Below are 15,458 nucleotides of genomic sequence, written 5' to 3' on the forward strand. Positions count from 1 at the left end.
GCATTGGCAGCAGTCTAACTGGGCGACTGACCATGAAATACTAGTATTTTCATGATGTGACGATGGATTAATTATTCGAGCCGACCATGATACTCAGGGTAATACTGTACGCTGCTATGGTTACCGCTGCCTCAAGCCTCTTTCAATGCAAAGGTGCTTAGACGAGGTGCTAAGTGCATTAAATGGCTTAGCAACTTAACTTCACAATGCATAGGTGCTTAACTTGTTGCTAAGCTCACCTTATTTCTGGGGTCACCAAAGTGTTGTCTCTCCTTATTGATTGTTATGCCATGTCATATTTTCGTTTATGTGGCGTGCTTAGCACCTGTCCATAGTGGAGCACTGAGAAGGGCCTCAGAGATGGCGAACAAACATATCGAATAACGACAATGTGATTGTGGCGTTGCGTGCGAACCAACCTGCGGTGCGCACATGGTTAGAAAGAGAGTGATATTCACTGTTTACTAGGACTTAAGTCCTAAACATGACAGCAGATTTTACTGCCGTCGTATTGGACGATGGAGATGTACGCAGGAGCAAGATGTGGCAGCTTCATCACCGCCCTTACTTTCTACTCATTGTAAGGGCATCTTCAATGTTTATCTGTACACTGGATATCGTATCCGTCCGAAGACAAGGGAACCCGTCCGTGAACACGGATATGGGAGCCGGCCGTCCAAAGTTGTTCATCAATAAAGTAAATTTGAAATTCAAATATGTCCGTTCGAAAGCGCGTGCCGGATCTGACAGCAGCAGCTGATCGCATCATTGCGCGATCAAACCAAAAAGGCGAAGTATACTTAGTTTTTACATGCTCGGTCACAAAGAAAAAATATAGGAAAATGCTAATTTTCATCCGGCTGAAATCATTTCACTTTCATCCGTTTTTCTGCCCATTCGATGCTTCTGTCAAGATTCGTGCTTCCCCCCTCCTTCTCCTGGTTGTTTGTTATTGGGCTCCCAACCTTCTCCCGAAGACCCATTAATCATGACGGGTAGCGTGTTCTAGTCAGCCCCCCCCCCCGAATTTCCTTTTTCTCCGCTGCTGACTTTGTCCGTTTTCATTCCCCATTTCGAGCGGCGTGAGCTTGAGGCACTGAATCATGGCGATTTTTGGCTGGAGATCTAAGTCGTTGATCTCCCGAGGGCGGGCTGGTGGTTAGGCGTTTGGTCCTCCTTCCCCCTTCCCATCCTTGCTTCCATTTCCTCAAGCGCATGCAGAGAGGCGAAATCGATGCCATGGCGATCCGGCTATGTTGTCTTCTCTGCTTCGCTTGACTTCGGCCGCTCCTCATTTCCCCTGTGTTGATCTGCGAGCTATGTGTCCCCCTCCTCATCCTCCATCCATGGTTGGTTTTGTAAGTATCATTTCCCCCCTTTGTTCCTCCCCTTGTTTTTCCTGTTTGATTTTTTCTAGATCCGGTGAATCCTGTATGTTCCCCTGTGTAGTTGTGATTCCAAGATGTTTTGAACGTTGCAGGTGTGTGGTTTGATGTATATGTAGTGGTGGATCCTTCCTGTATATTTTTGATTTTTTGTGCTTCCAGATTGAGCTCTAGTTGTCACTGTGACGAGTAGCTCCTAGTTGCGTTCAATTTCTTTAGTGGATCCATCTTGAAGTTGTCGCTGGACCTTCCTGGTTGCACTACACAAAAAATACACTTCTGTGATGATACGTGTTTGTCACAGTAGGTCGCATTTTCTGTCATGCATGTACATCCATGACGATTTTATGACAGAATCAAGATAGTCATACCTGTGTTGTCGTAGAAGTATTCCATGACATTACCAAAATTATCATCACGGAAGTGTCCACTTCCATGACGATAAATCCCGCATCACATAAGTACTTTCATCAAGGGTGACCGACATGTGGCATCCACCGTAACGGAACGCCGTTAAGCTATCGGGTCGGGTTTTGGATCCGATAACCCGTTAACAGCCCCGACCAATGGGGATTTTCCACGTGTAAAATCATCATTGGCTGGAGGAAACATGTGTCGGCTCATCGTTGGGACAGATGTCATCCACTAATTGGACACAAGGCGCCTATGATACGTTGACATGTGGCACGGCCCAACAGAGGCCCATTCATATGAAAAGGCCGGCCCGTTTGACTTGGTCAAAAGGTGGCGGGCCGACCCATGTAAAGCATGTTAACGGCATGTTCGCATATAGCCCATTTACAACCCGCTAACCCAAGGCCCGTTATGCCCTATCCGAATTAGGCCCAGTAGCGTCATCTGGGCCACCCAATATGATTCCAGCCCGTTTTCACTTCTGGCCCATGTATGACCCATGACATCTTTCGGCCCATATGAGGCCCTATGTAACTCTTGGCCTATTAACGGCCCGTGGTGAAACTGGCCCGTAATGAATAGTGTATCACTTTACACCCATTAACGGCCCGTGGTGAAATTGGCCCGTAATGAACAGTGTATCACTTTATATACCCATTAACGGCCCGTTATTCCGTTGGGCCGTTTCCAGCCCATGTTATCTTTCGGCCTTCTCAGAGCCCATTTATTCTTGGGCTCATTTCCAGCATTCGTTTACTTACGGCCCGTTACTGTCATTTTCTGCTTGTGGGCCAAATTCAGCCCGTGGTTACAGTCGGCCCGTTTGTGGTCCGTTAATATGTTGGGCTGTTTTCATAGCGTCATTAAATACGACCTATTAACGATGGCCCATTATGGTCGGCCCATGAACGGACGATTCCAACTCTAGCCCGTTTACGGCCATAATGTGGCCTGTTATTGGCTCATGTTTGGCCAATCGATCATACTGCCCGTATAAGGCCCATTAATGATACGACCCGTAGAAGGCCCATTGTTTCTACGGCCCGTAGAAGGCCCATTGTTTCTACAGCCCGTAAAAGGCCCATTGTTTCTACGGCCCGTAGAAGGCCCACTCTTTCTACGGCCCGTAGGAGGCCCAGCGTCACTACATTAAATATTAGCCCATGGTTATTGTGGCCTAGTTTTAAAAAATAGGTTATTGCAGCCACTAGCAAACCGCGGAAAAAGAACTGTAATGACTACAAGCAAACAAATAAACAAGACAACAAGGAAATAAATAAGAAAGCAACTTACGCTAGGCTATCACGGCTATCACACATATTACATCCACTGGGCATCAAAGTTCGCCACCAGTGCAAATAAACGCGCCGACAAAAGAATATACAAAAACCGAGAGCACTTCAGAAGGCACTAGGCCTGGCCAGGTCAGCCCCCCCCCCAAATAGCCGAAGAAGCTGAGTAGACCTCAGTTGTGTCAACGATAGATGCATCAACACTAGATTTAAGGCATGATGGTGCGCACAGCAGTCCTTTGACATCTTCATTGCATCTTTGACTTCAAGTCGGAGCTAAGCTGAAGCAAGCCTTCCCGCTTTCAGTTGAGACTGAAGAAGTCGAACTGATTGAGGCAGCGACTGCACAGAGGTTGTCCCACACCTGCTGGTGAGTAGCTTCAACTCACTGTCTTCATCAAGACAGGACCTTGGGGTCATCTCGCTGTCCTCAAGATGGTTTGGCTCACTATCTTCCCTAAAGTTCTGCCTGGCGTAAGAGACACGAGTCTGAAAGAGAAACACGAAGACACGTAACAGGTTTCACAATTATATAAGCAAATAAATGGATCTGTTCTGCATAAGGAACATGTTTTTACAACTACAATTTGAAACAGGTAGTTGTTGCAAACATCCAATCAGATGTAAACATCAAAGCAAACAGTAGTGGAGGAAATGATGCCTATCCAAATCTATACTAGAACAAAGTTTAAAGGCTTGAGAAGGATGAACTTACATTACATGTTAACACGGGCTGGACAAAGACCTTCTCCATGTTGATGGAAGGATAATTCAATAAATTCCCCAAAGAAAATTCTTTATAAGCGTTGCCATTATTCTACATTTTGCAAAGAGTAAATATAGATCAAATAATATTGGAAGAAACAGAGGATAATGAAGCTCAGGTGCAGACCGATGATACATAATCAAATAGCAATTAATTAAGTACAGCATTACAAGGCAAAAGGGAGAGAGGTACTCAGAAGAGCAATGGAGAACCCATTATTGTTTTGAGATCGTATGATCCTTTGAGCAAGGAGATTCATCTGAAATTAGTTTTCATACAAGAGAGAAGGTAAGGCACAAGCAGAAATTTAGGAGTTCAAATTTTGAATTGATATCATAGACAGTACCTGACGTTGGGCTCCCAGCAGTTCTAATAGGTGTTTGGCCACTAGAGTAGGGGTAAAGTGTGGTACAGTTGGGCCTGTGTTTTCTGTGGCTGCTGATCTATCGGATTTAACAGGTATCACTACCTTTTCCAAATACCTAGTTTGTACTCCTTGAGGATCTGCACTCACCCTCTTCGTTTTGGACATCTATTATGAAAGAACAACATTTGACTGGAAAAACATAGTGTGACGACACATGGAATAGGTACAGAAAATGGACAGGTATGGCATATACTCATATATGATGCTTAAACTAAGCATATGGTGTAACAAAGTAGAAGTAGTGCAAGAGGTCAGATGCAAAATATGTGCGACCAATATAACTTTGCAAAGTTAGAGCAAGCACCTTGATGGGTGAATAAGATAGGCCATCCTCCATCATGCCAAGTTTGTTAGCCAGTGGATCGTTCCGCAATATTCCTCTCGTGCGCCCATTCTCATATTCATTTTGATAATGTTCAATATCTGACATGCATGAAAACATAAAAACAAGTGAGATTTTCTTTGTAATGTAGAAGTGATTCTAATCCAATACTGCCTCCCTGTAAACCCCTTTGTGCTATCTCTGCAATTCTTTTAAAAGATGCCATGCATGCTGTAATTTGTTGTGTGCATTAATATAATGTGGCCTACTACTCAAAATATGAGAGCTCCAGAAGTGATCACACTTCGCAGATGATAGCTTCAACATATAGTAAAGAAGAACAAGTCGACCTGACCTGACAGATTCAAAATATACTAAGGGAGAACAACTCGACCTGACCAGTCGACCGCAAGAGAAGAGTATCATCTTAAACAAGAGCAGAAGAGCAAGCAGATTGAAGATATTACAAGTCTTTCAATACAATGTCGGTTGTCCACCCATGATGAACCAGAGTGCACAGAGAAATACTATTCTTTCCGGTCTCTCCATATGTTGCTCACATGCATTTCGAAACTAAAGTAGGAACATTTAGCTAACCAATTAAACATCTCTTAGTTTTACTAATATCAGCAATACTATCAGATATGAATTTGTACAATTAAGCTTGTTTAGCTCGATGGGTGGAGCAGTGCTATTACGACACGAACCACGTAGGCTGATTGTGGTCATCATAAAATGGGGAAAACATAAGCATGATGAGTACAGTGTTGACCGTGGTAGTGGGATGGCAGATCTGAAGCTGCAAACCGTGCAAAGGGTAGTTAGAAACCGATGTTTGCTTTGAAATAACAACTAAGATTTGGTATGGACAAGAAAGTACGGTCAACAAGTGACAAACAAATGCAATTATGTTGTCTCTCTATATGTCGCGGCATGCATTTGGAAACTCAAGTGGGACCTTTAGCTAACCAACTAAATGTGTCGGTTAACTAATATCAGTATCATATCACAATCATATTTGAACAACTAAGCTTTCGAATTCTGAGTGTTGTGTTGTTTAGCTTGAAGGGTGGAGTAATGCTAGTACGACAGAAAGCACCTACGCAGATCATAGTAGAGTACTCCCTCCGTTCCGAATTACTTGTCGCAGAAATGGATGTATCTAGACGTATTTTAGTTCTACATACATCCATTTCCGAGACAAGTAATTCCGAACGGAGGGAGTAGATAAAAGGGGAAAACCCTTAGCATCAAGAGAAAAATCAGGAAAGTGGAACTAGCTGGACCAGTGGGTGGCGCACATGCTCTTCGAAACGAATATAGGAACATTAGGTGACCAATTAAACATTCTCTGTTTTAGTGATATGAGCATCATATCAGATTCGTATTTCAACACGTAAGCTTTGGGTTGAGGTCTTGAGGAGCAGTGCTAGCTCAACACGAAGCACGTACGATGATGGTAGTGAATATAAAGGGGGGAAACCATAAGCTTTACGAGTATAGTGCCCATGCCATGGCGGATCTGAAGGTGCAAACTAGATAAAGCTACTTCGCAACCAATGTTTGCTTTCAACTAGCCACTACGATTTGGTATGGACAAGAAAAGTACAGTAAACAAATTATGATCTATTTTCCGAGTGAGATCAATAACTTAAGCACATATGGAAGAGTACCACCTCTCTTGCGACGCCGTGTAGGCCTATGCTGATATGTTGAGGGTGTTGCGGGTGTGATGGCTGTTAGCGGCAGGGAAGAATACTTTAGATAGTAGACGGCCGGGTCACGGGATATATCCTGTTGCCGTGGATGAGGCGGTCGTAGGAGCAGCAACGGCAAGGTGGACGACGGCGCCGATGAAGGGAGAGGAGGCGATGAAAGGATCCTGATCCAGCGCCGTGGATGAGAGACGTCCATCTCTTGCAGTGGATGACGGGGTAGGGGTAGCGGCTCCGGGAAGGTGGAGGATGGGGTGGCGGACGGAGGAGGCTGGCCGCAATGCGGAGGTTGCCGTGCCGCCGACGGTGTATGAATGGGGAAATGGAGGGGAGGGGGGATCTCAAACTTTGGGATGCGCTTCTCTGAAATGGGGGAAAGTTACAAACTTATCCCCTGTTTAAAATTTCGGACATCGCGTCGGTTGGGGATAGGACGGCAATCTCGCATCTCCCAAATATTTGCCGGTAACTATTTCGGGTGAGGAGAGGGTGTTTTGCCGCCCAAGGTTGGCGCCCATGGTGTATGAACGGGGCTGACAGGTAGGGCGATTGTGTCACGTTTTATGGAAGTTACACATTTGCCCCTATTTAGAATATTAGCCTACATCAATTTCGAACGAGGAGAGTTTGTTTTGCCGCCCACCGTGTATGAATGGGGAAATGGAGGAAGAGACACATGTCTTTCGGACGAGCTTGAATCAAATGTGTTTTGCCGCCCACGTTTGGCGCCCACCGTGTCTGAATGGGCTCAGAGGCCGTCGTGTCACGTCTGATTGAAGTTACAAGTCTACCCCTATCGACAGCAGTGTAAATCCGGTCGATAAGGATGTGAAGTGTCAGGGGTAGATAGTAATTTCCATCTCGCGAACACTTGCTTCGGGCAGCCCACAAATTATAGTGGGTGTTTAGCCGCTTCGTTCAAAACTTGGGAGAATTAGCATTCACGTTTGCCCTGGGACCTGGCAAACTAAATTCTAATCCAATTTGTATTCGATTACGAATATCCACAGATAATTATACGTTTTGTTATTTATTTTTTCAAAACCACAACAAAGATTTATTCCACCTTTATATATGATTATGATTTAGAAATGCCGTGATCTTCGAATTCAGTAGGTTGGATACACTCTGAGTCAAACAGTTATTTCATCCAATACAATATGCTCACACGAAAAATAGTTCACCTTATGTCAATCATACAAGTACTGAGGATTACCTCGCCTAAAAAATTCGGATCATTACAACACATGGACAATATAGGGGGTCTTGCAACATAATCCATTCAGAGACATGACACAACATGCAAGTACAATAATCTAATGACAATTTCAACTGGTATCTAAAGAACAACCGGGATTACCTTGGGCTTCAGATAGCAGAAACAGCAGGACCTCCTCTGTCTTCAAATGCAACATTCTTACTTCCTCCAATTCTTGGGTTGCTTGCATAATGTGTGCCACTAATTCCGTAATTTCCAGCCTCAAGATAAAGATTACCTCATTCATGGCAGCCACACCATCTCTTTCTGCCTCTAGTAGAGCCTCAAGCACTATAATATCTATGCTCAGACTGCTCTCCGGCGGTGTTGCCTCTGAACTGCTACCATCTAGTAACATGGATGGTGCATTGCTTCCACAAATAGATTCTGGGGTTGTACATTGTGTCCTAGTGTGAACGGCATCCTGAAAGGTTTCCGCTGGACATCAGTAAGAGATAGTTATTGTATGATCCAGGCAGTAAGCTTACATGGTAAACGACGGATGAATTATTGCCGAGCATGGCAAACTATATTTAAATGGTTCGATGCAGCATCATCCGAAAAGAAATTAAAATGGTAAGATGAAACTAGGGATGTAAGTGGCAAATAAACGACATCCGCTAGTCCCATCTAGTTAGTTTTTGCTACCTCCCTAGTTCATTTTCCTCAAAAAACAAAAACTCTTTTGAACTATCATACCACTAGTGGACTTTAATCAGGATTAAACGGGACCCAGTTGACATCCCTAGTTGAAAGGGAGTGTACAACTGCTATATTTAAGTTGCCAAGGCATCTAAGCAGTTGAAATAATCTGAGAAAGCACTTAACAGTGTGGCCTGATATAAACTACAAAGACAGTCTTGTGATGAAGTTGAGAGGAAAAGTTAAGGACTCAAATGAAATAGGCATGCATTTCTTTACGATAGTACAGCAGGCACTGCTGACATATTGGCCAACTCAGGTATAGCGTAACAACAAATAAGCATTCAAATCACGCAATATAGCAAAGCAGACAACTGAACTATTTGTAATTCGGTAGGATTACACATTGAGGGCACAAGCCAAGAAAGCACCCACTCGCATTACATTTCACATGTACTAAAACACATTGGCTTACCATATGTTGTTGTGAAGCCTAGCTGCTGTTGCAATGTTCTTTGAAGATATCGTCAGCATCCCGTGGTTGCAAATCTAGTTGTTGTACTTTATTTTGCACCATCTATTTAGGTAAAATTAATTTTAATCGCATGCACTGGTCCAAATTGATCATCAATGGTTCATCTAAACTAATGAAAGAAGGGTGTGTGCATACACAACAATATATCTGCTTCCCTCTATCTTTATGCTTGTTCGAGGTGCCAGCCCCAAAAGAACAAATATTTTGCTTGATGGGGTTGGCAGCTCCATAATTAATAGAAGCATCAAATTAGTCATGCAACTTGGGAAGATCAAGAATACACAAACAAGTAATGAACAGAGGCTCGGAGCAGTGATGTAATAGCTAGCATCAGAAAATGTAGGGTAAAACGAACAAAAAGCAGCGGAACCACATGGTAGTTTGCTGATGTGTAATTAAGCATAGAGAACATTAAGCAGTCTCATGGAACCAACAGGTGGCATCAGAACAAAACTAAAGCATATTAACTATATGTGCATTGGTATATAATTTAGCACATGTAGCATGTTCACTGCCAGAAGTATGGCCCTACAGGTGCAAGCAGAATAACGCGTCTAATGAAAAACTGAATGATGCCCTGAAGAAATTTAAAGGTGCGGTGCTTATGCTAGGAAAGTGAACGTAGGCGCTGGCCGTTGGATAATAGTACCTGATTCTCGGCGGCGTATGGGTATCGTTATCATACTTGATAGCTAAGGATCGTCGATGGTGCTCGTGTTGCAGTTGAGTTTGGGCCGGCTGTCATCGTCGCTGAAGCGGCTCCGGTGCTACGGTTGCGGCGCCTGTCGACATACAAGAAAGCTCATCTGTGGTAAGTGAACAGTTGCACGATAAAGAGAAAAACCGAAGTACAAATCGAAATAACCCGATGAGGCTGCGGCGTCGGTAAAGCAGGGCCGGTGGAGTTGAATATGGCGTCCGTGGAGTGGGTCCGGTGCAGTGGACGAAGGCTTCGGCGGGCGCGTTGTACAGTGCTTTCGGTGAGGCGGATTTGTTGCGGCGGACAAGGGCTTGTATGAAGGGCCAGCGAAGGGGCGGACGAGGGAGTCAGTGAAGGGCCTACGCTGTGGTGGACGAGGGCGCCGGTTAAGCAGATTCGGTGCGGTGGACCATGATGGCGGTCAAGGAGATCTGGAGCGGTGGACAAGCCAGTCGCTGAAGCGGCTCCGGTGAAGTGGTGAGTTGGCAGTTGGGGGTTCCTGTTAGAGTTATATTGATGATGGCCTTTGGCCTTTTGTATTCTTGCCTCTTGGCATCCTCATGTACATCATATATATGATGGCTTTGGCCTCCTAGTAATACAAGTTGCATATTCATGACATGGTATTAGAGCTTTAGGTTTTTTTTCCTTCACATGCCGCAACTCGTGCTCAGTCCAATCGCGCCGCCGTGTTCCTCTTTTCCGGCTGCGCTGCTCCACCCCATCCGCTGCTGTGCTTGGCAGCCGCATTCCATTGCATGTTGTTTCTCTGCTGCCGCTGCTCTACATCTCTACCTGATCTGCGAGAGATCGATCTCGATCTGACTCCATCGTCCTCTGCGAGAGATCGGGTTCGATCTGGACAAGGACTAGTGGGAGCAACATCTCTGTTCCCGCCCGGATTCCGCCCAAGCCGTCACTCCCCGCCGGTCGTCTACAGATGCCGCCGCCGGCCGCCAGCCCTGTCCGCTTGCCCACTCCGCGCCTCTGCTCTCAAGCTCAGCCACGGTAGCGCATCCGGCCCCGCCCGTCGTCGTGGCCCGGTTTCACTTCTGCCGCCCACGGGCGCGATCCAGCTGCTCCTTCTCGCCTTGATGTCTCCAGCTGCTCCTCCAACCCGCCGCCGGCCTTCTCCAGGTCCACTGGTGCACCCTCCACCCCGGCCGGTGTTCCGCACCTGTCGTCGAATACGACGGGCCGCGCGAAGGCCTCCCCAGGTCGTGTTGACCTTCCATCTGGTCAGCTTAATTGAGAAAAAAAAGTGACAAAAAAAGAGTGAGACAAAACAGATATGATGTTTCGGTCGGGCCTGCAACTTCGTCCGTGCCCGCAGACTAACGACGGTGTTCCATATATTGATCCCGTCTCACACATACGTCGTCCCTCGGTGCTTGGTGCTCGCCCACTTGGAGGTGGTGGCTGTCGCTCTACTTCGACACCTATTGCGACATCCACCGATGCTGCTAGTCGCTCTACATCGACTCCTATTGCAGCTTGTGCGCATGGCGGTGACGGCTCTATGTCAACTCCCCATGTGGCTTCCACATGTGGCTCTATGTCGACTCGCTACTCTCGGTCGACTCTACATTCGGCTTCCACGGGTGGTGGCGACTGCTCATCGTCGACAGATGCTTCTACCTCGACCTCTTCTGTCATGTCCCTGTCTGTATATGAGATTGCACAACTGCGATGCCTGCTTGATGCTTGGGATTCTTCACCGACAGTTTCTGCAGGTTCTGTGACTGACTCTTGTGGCACTGAGAAACCACCTTCTACTCATTCAGGTACATCCCCATGGATTCTTGATACCGGAGCGTCTTTTCATATGACTTATGATTCTTCCACTTTGACCTTCGTTCGACCCGTCGACTCTCCTGTTCGTGTACTCACGGCTGATGGCACTCCCCTCCCTGTAGCTAGTCGAGGCACTCTTAGCACTTCTTCATTTCATGTTCCTTCTCTCGCTCATGTTCCTCGACTTACCATGCAGCTCATATCTGGTGGTCAGATTGTTGACTCTAGTTGTAGGGTCATTCTCGACTTTGATTCATGTTCTGTTTAGGATCGTCGCACGGGCGCTCTACTTGGTGCTGGCCCTCGACGTTCTGATGGTCTCTGGGAGCTTGACTGGCTTCGTCTTCCCTCTGTTGCCACCTCTGCCAGTCTCGCAACCCCTGTTGTTGCATCTACCAGCTCTTTTCAGCAGTGGCATCATCGTCTTGGCCATTTATGTGGTTCTCGTCCCTCGTCTCTAGTTCATCGTGGTGTTCTGGGGTCTGTCTCTGGTAACGCTTCGTTGGATTGTATGGGTTGTCGGCTTGGTAAGCTGATTCAGCTACCCTATCCTCACAGCGAGTCAGTGTCCGAGCGTCCTTTTGATCTCGTTCACTCTGATGTTTGGGGTCCGGCTCCCTTCGCTTCAAAAGGGGGTCATTGCAACTATATTATCTTTATAGATGACTTTTCTCGGTTCACTTGGATATATTTCATGTCTTCTCGTAGTGAGGTCTTATCTATATACAAAAAAATTGCTGCCATGGTTCATACCCAGTTTTCCACTCCTATTCGTGTTTTTCGCACAAATTCAGCTGGTGAGTATATCTCCTATGCGCTGCGAGGATTTCTTGCTGAGCAAGGTACTCTTGCTCAGTTCTCTTGCCCTGGTGATCATGCTCAGAATGGCGTGGCTGAGCGCAAGCATCGTCACCTTCTTGAGATGGCGCGTGCGATGATGATCGCCGCCTCTCTTCCGCCTCACTTCTGGGCTGAGGCTGTTACTACTTCCACCTATCTCATCAACATTCATCCATCTGCTGCTCTATAAGGTGGTATTCCTCTCGAGCGTCTTTCTGGTCATTCTCCTGATTATTCGGCACTCCGTTTGTTTGGTTGTGTCTGCTATGTTTTGCTTGCCACTCGTGAACGCACCAAACTGACCGCTTAGTCTGTTGAGTGTGTCTTTCTTGGGTACAATGATGAGCATAAGGGCTATCGGTGTTGGGATCATGTCGGTCGCTGGATGCGTATTTCCCGGGATGTGACCTTTGATGAATATCGTCCCTTCTACCCGCGTCCATCCTCCTCGGCTTTTCTACGAAGGACATCTCTTTTCTTACATTTCCAGATACACCTCCCTCTGTGCCCAGTATTCCTACTCCTCATCCTGCTGTTGCAGATCCGACGTCGTCCTCTCCTACAGTTTCTTCTACTCATTCGTCGCATGATTCTCCACCTTCATCGCCGATAGCCTCTCCTTCTCCACCTTTATCACCGATACATTCCCCGTCTCCACCTCAAGTGATTCCACCTCTTCCGTCCTTTCCTTTCCATTATAATCATCGTTCATGTGTTGTGAATGAGTCTACCGATGTGCCCTCTACTTTTAGTGTGTCGTCTTACTCCTCTCATACGACTTATGGTCTTCATTCTCTGCCTTGTCCGCCCCCTGACCGATATTCTCCTTCTCGTTATGGTCTTTCAGCCGTTCTTGAGCCGACTTCTTATTGAGATGCTATTGTTCATCCTGAATGGCAGTTCACGATGGCAGAGGAGATTGCTGCCCTTGAGCGCAATGACACGTGGGACTTGGTTTCTCTCCCCCCCCCCCGTGTTCGTCCCATCACTTGTAAGTGGGTCTATAAGATTAAGACTCGCTCTGATGGTTCTCTTGAGCGTTATAAAGCTCGTCTTGTGGCTCGTGGCTTTCAGCAGGAGCATGGTCGTGATTACGATGAGATTTTTGCTCCTGTGGCCCATATGACCACTGTCCGCACACTTCTCGCCGTGGCCTCTGTTCGCCACTGGTCCGTGTCTCAGCTTGATGTTAAGAATGCCTTTCTCAATGGTGAATTGCGTGAGGAAGTTTATATGCATCCACCACCTGGGTATTCAGTTCCTGATGGCATGGTTTGCCGTCTTCGTCGCTCTCTATATGGCCTTAAGCAAGCCCCCCGCGCTTGGTTTGAGCGTTTTGCCTCTGTGGTCACTGCAGCTGGTTTGTCGCCCAGTGCTCATGATCCAGCGTTGTTTGTCCACCTTTCTGCTCGTGGTCGCACTCTTCTTCTTATATATGTTGATGACATGATCATCACTGGCGATGATTCTGAGTACATTGCCTTTGTCAAGGCCCGTCTCAGTGAGCAGTTTCTTATGTCTGATCTTGGTCCCCTTTGTTACTTTCTTAGGATTGAGGTTTCCTCCTCCTCTGATGGCTTTTCTATTTCCCAAGAAAAGTATATCCATGATCTTCTTACTCGTGCGGCTCTTAGTGACGAGCGCACTGCTGAGACTCCTATGGAGCTCAATGTTAACCTTCGTGCTTCTGATGGTGAGCTCTTGTCTGATCCGACGCGTTGTCGTCATCTTGTTGGGAGTCTTGTCTATCTTGCTATCACTCATCCGGATATCTCCTATCCTGTCCATATTCTGAGCCAGTTTGTTTCCGCTCCCACTTCAGTTCACTATAGTCACCTTCTTCGTGTTCTACGATATCTCCGTGGCACGATCTCTCATCTTCTCTTTTTTCCTCGTTCTAGCTCGTTACAACTCCAGGCCTATTCAGATGCTACGTGGGCTAGTGATCCTTCGGATCGCCGTTCACTTTCTGCTTACTGTGTTTTTCTTGGTGGTTCTCTCATTGCTTGGAAGACAAAGAAACAGACTGCAGTTTCTCGTTCGAGTGCAGAGGCCGAGTTGAGAGCTATGGCTCTTCTGACGGCAGAGGTGACTTGGTTATGATGGCTACTAGAGGATTTTGGTGTTTTCTTACTACACCTACCACCCTCTTGTCTGACAGTACAGGTGCTATCAGTATTGCGCCGGACCCTGTGAAGCATGAGCTTACCAAGCATATTGGTGTTGATGCTTATTATGTGCGCGCTGCTGTGCAGGATCATGTTATTGCTCTTCAGTATGTGCCTTCCGAGTTAGAGCTAGCGGACTTCTTCACAAAGGCACAGACTAGAGCACAACATAGATTTCATCTCTCCAAACTCAGTGTTGTCGAGCCACCATGAGTTTGAGGGGGGGTGTTAGAGTTATATTGATGATGGCCTTTGGCCTTTTGTATTCTTGCCTTTTGGCATCCTCATGTACATCATATATATGATGGCTTTGGCCTCCTAGTAATACAAGTTGCATATTCATGATAGTTCCAAGGTGCAGAAGGTAGATCCGGCAGGGTGTGAGGTCCACCGCTGCGGCGGAGGACTAGATTCGGCGGCTTGCCGTGGTTGGGGGGTCGGGGAGGGGAAGGGCGGGGCTCTGGGGAAGAATGTTGGGGGCAAAGAGGGGAAAACAATGGACTTACCAAAGAAGCCCTTTTCTGTTCATGTGGTAGGGGTAAAATAGGAATATCGCAGGGCTAAACTTTCAGGCGCGTGATATTTTGATGTGAGCGGGAAGTTTGAAAGCTTTTGGTGCCTAAAATTATAAGTATTTTGCTCTCGTACGGCCGACTATGATATCTTGGTCGACAACTTGTTTGTTTTGCACGCCAAAAAAATGTGCAAGTTTTGAAAATCAATGTCTCCAACTCGAAACTTAGATTTTCCATTCAATTCAAATATGGATCATTGAGCTACTACAAGCAAATACCATCATACGGTCCAATTCAAATGAAATTCCAAATGTGTTTATCCTAAATATGATGACAAAAGCAAAAATGTGTATGTGTATGAATAAAGTGGATGATTATAAAGTTTGAACATGCCCGTATGTGTATATCTCTAGGTTTGATATATGAATTGGAAATCACGAAATCCCGGCTTAAAAAATGTACCTCCGTTTAAATGAATTACAAAAGCTAATGATGGAGTCGAATTCCAAAATTCCAATCTTAGGTTTGTAATTCCGGTACATCAAGGTATATCACGCATGTTCAAAAGTATTATTATCTCATAGTACAAATTGTGAAACAAATTGATCAACCATGAGTGCACAATATATCAATTACGCTAAAGTCCCTCAAATATGGACACCTCACTCTTTATCTTAAGTCAACC

General features: G+C 46.0%; 1 long non-coding RNA gene across 1 annotated transcript in view; it reads left to right on the forward strand.

Moving 5' to 3' along the window:
• The first annotated feature begins 1,226 nt into the window (after window positions 1-1,226).
• The window catches only part of LOC119268894, a 53,388-nt gene continuing 39,156 nt past the window's right edge, over window positions 1,227-15,458 (forward strand). Inside the window, exon 1 of the long non-coding RNA XR_005133363.1 lies at window positions 1,227-1,358. This is a non-coding gene — a long non-coding RNA (uncharacterized LOC119268894). The remainder of the gene's footprint in view (window positions 1,359-15,458) is intronic.

This window comes from Triticum dicoccoides, chromosome 3A, assembly GCF_002162155.2.
Source record: "Triticum dicoccoides isolate Atlit2015 ecotype Zavitan chromosome 3A, WEW_v2.0, whole genome shotgun sequence".
In the NCBI taxonomy this organism is placed as follows: Eukaryota; Viridiplantae; Streptophyta; class Magnoliopsida; order Poales; family Poaceae; genus Triticum; species Triticum dicoccoides.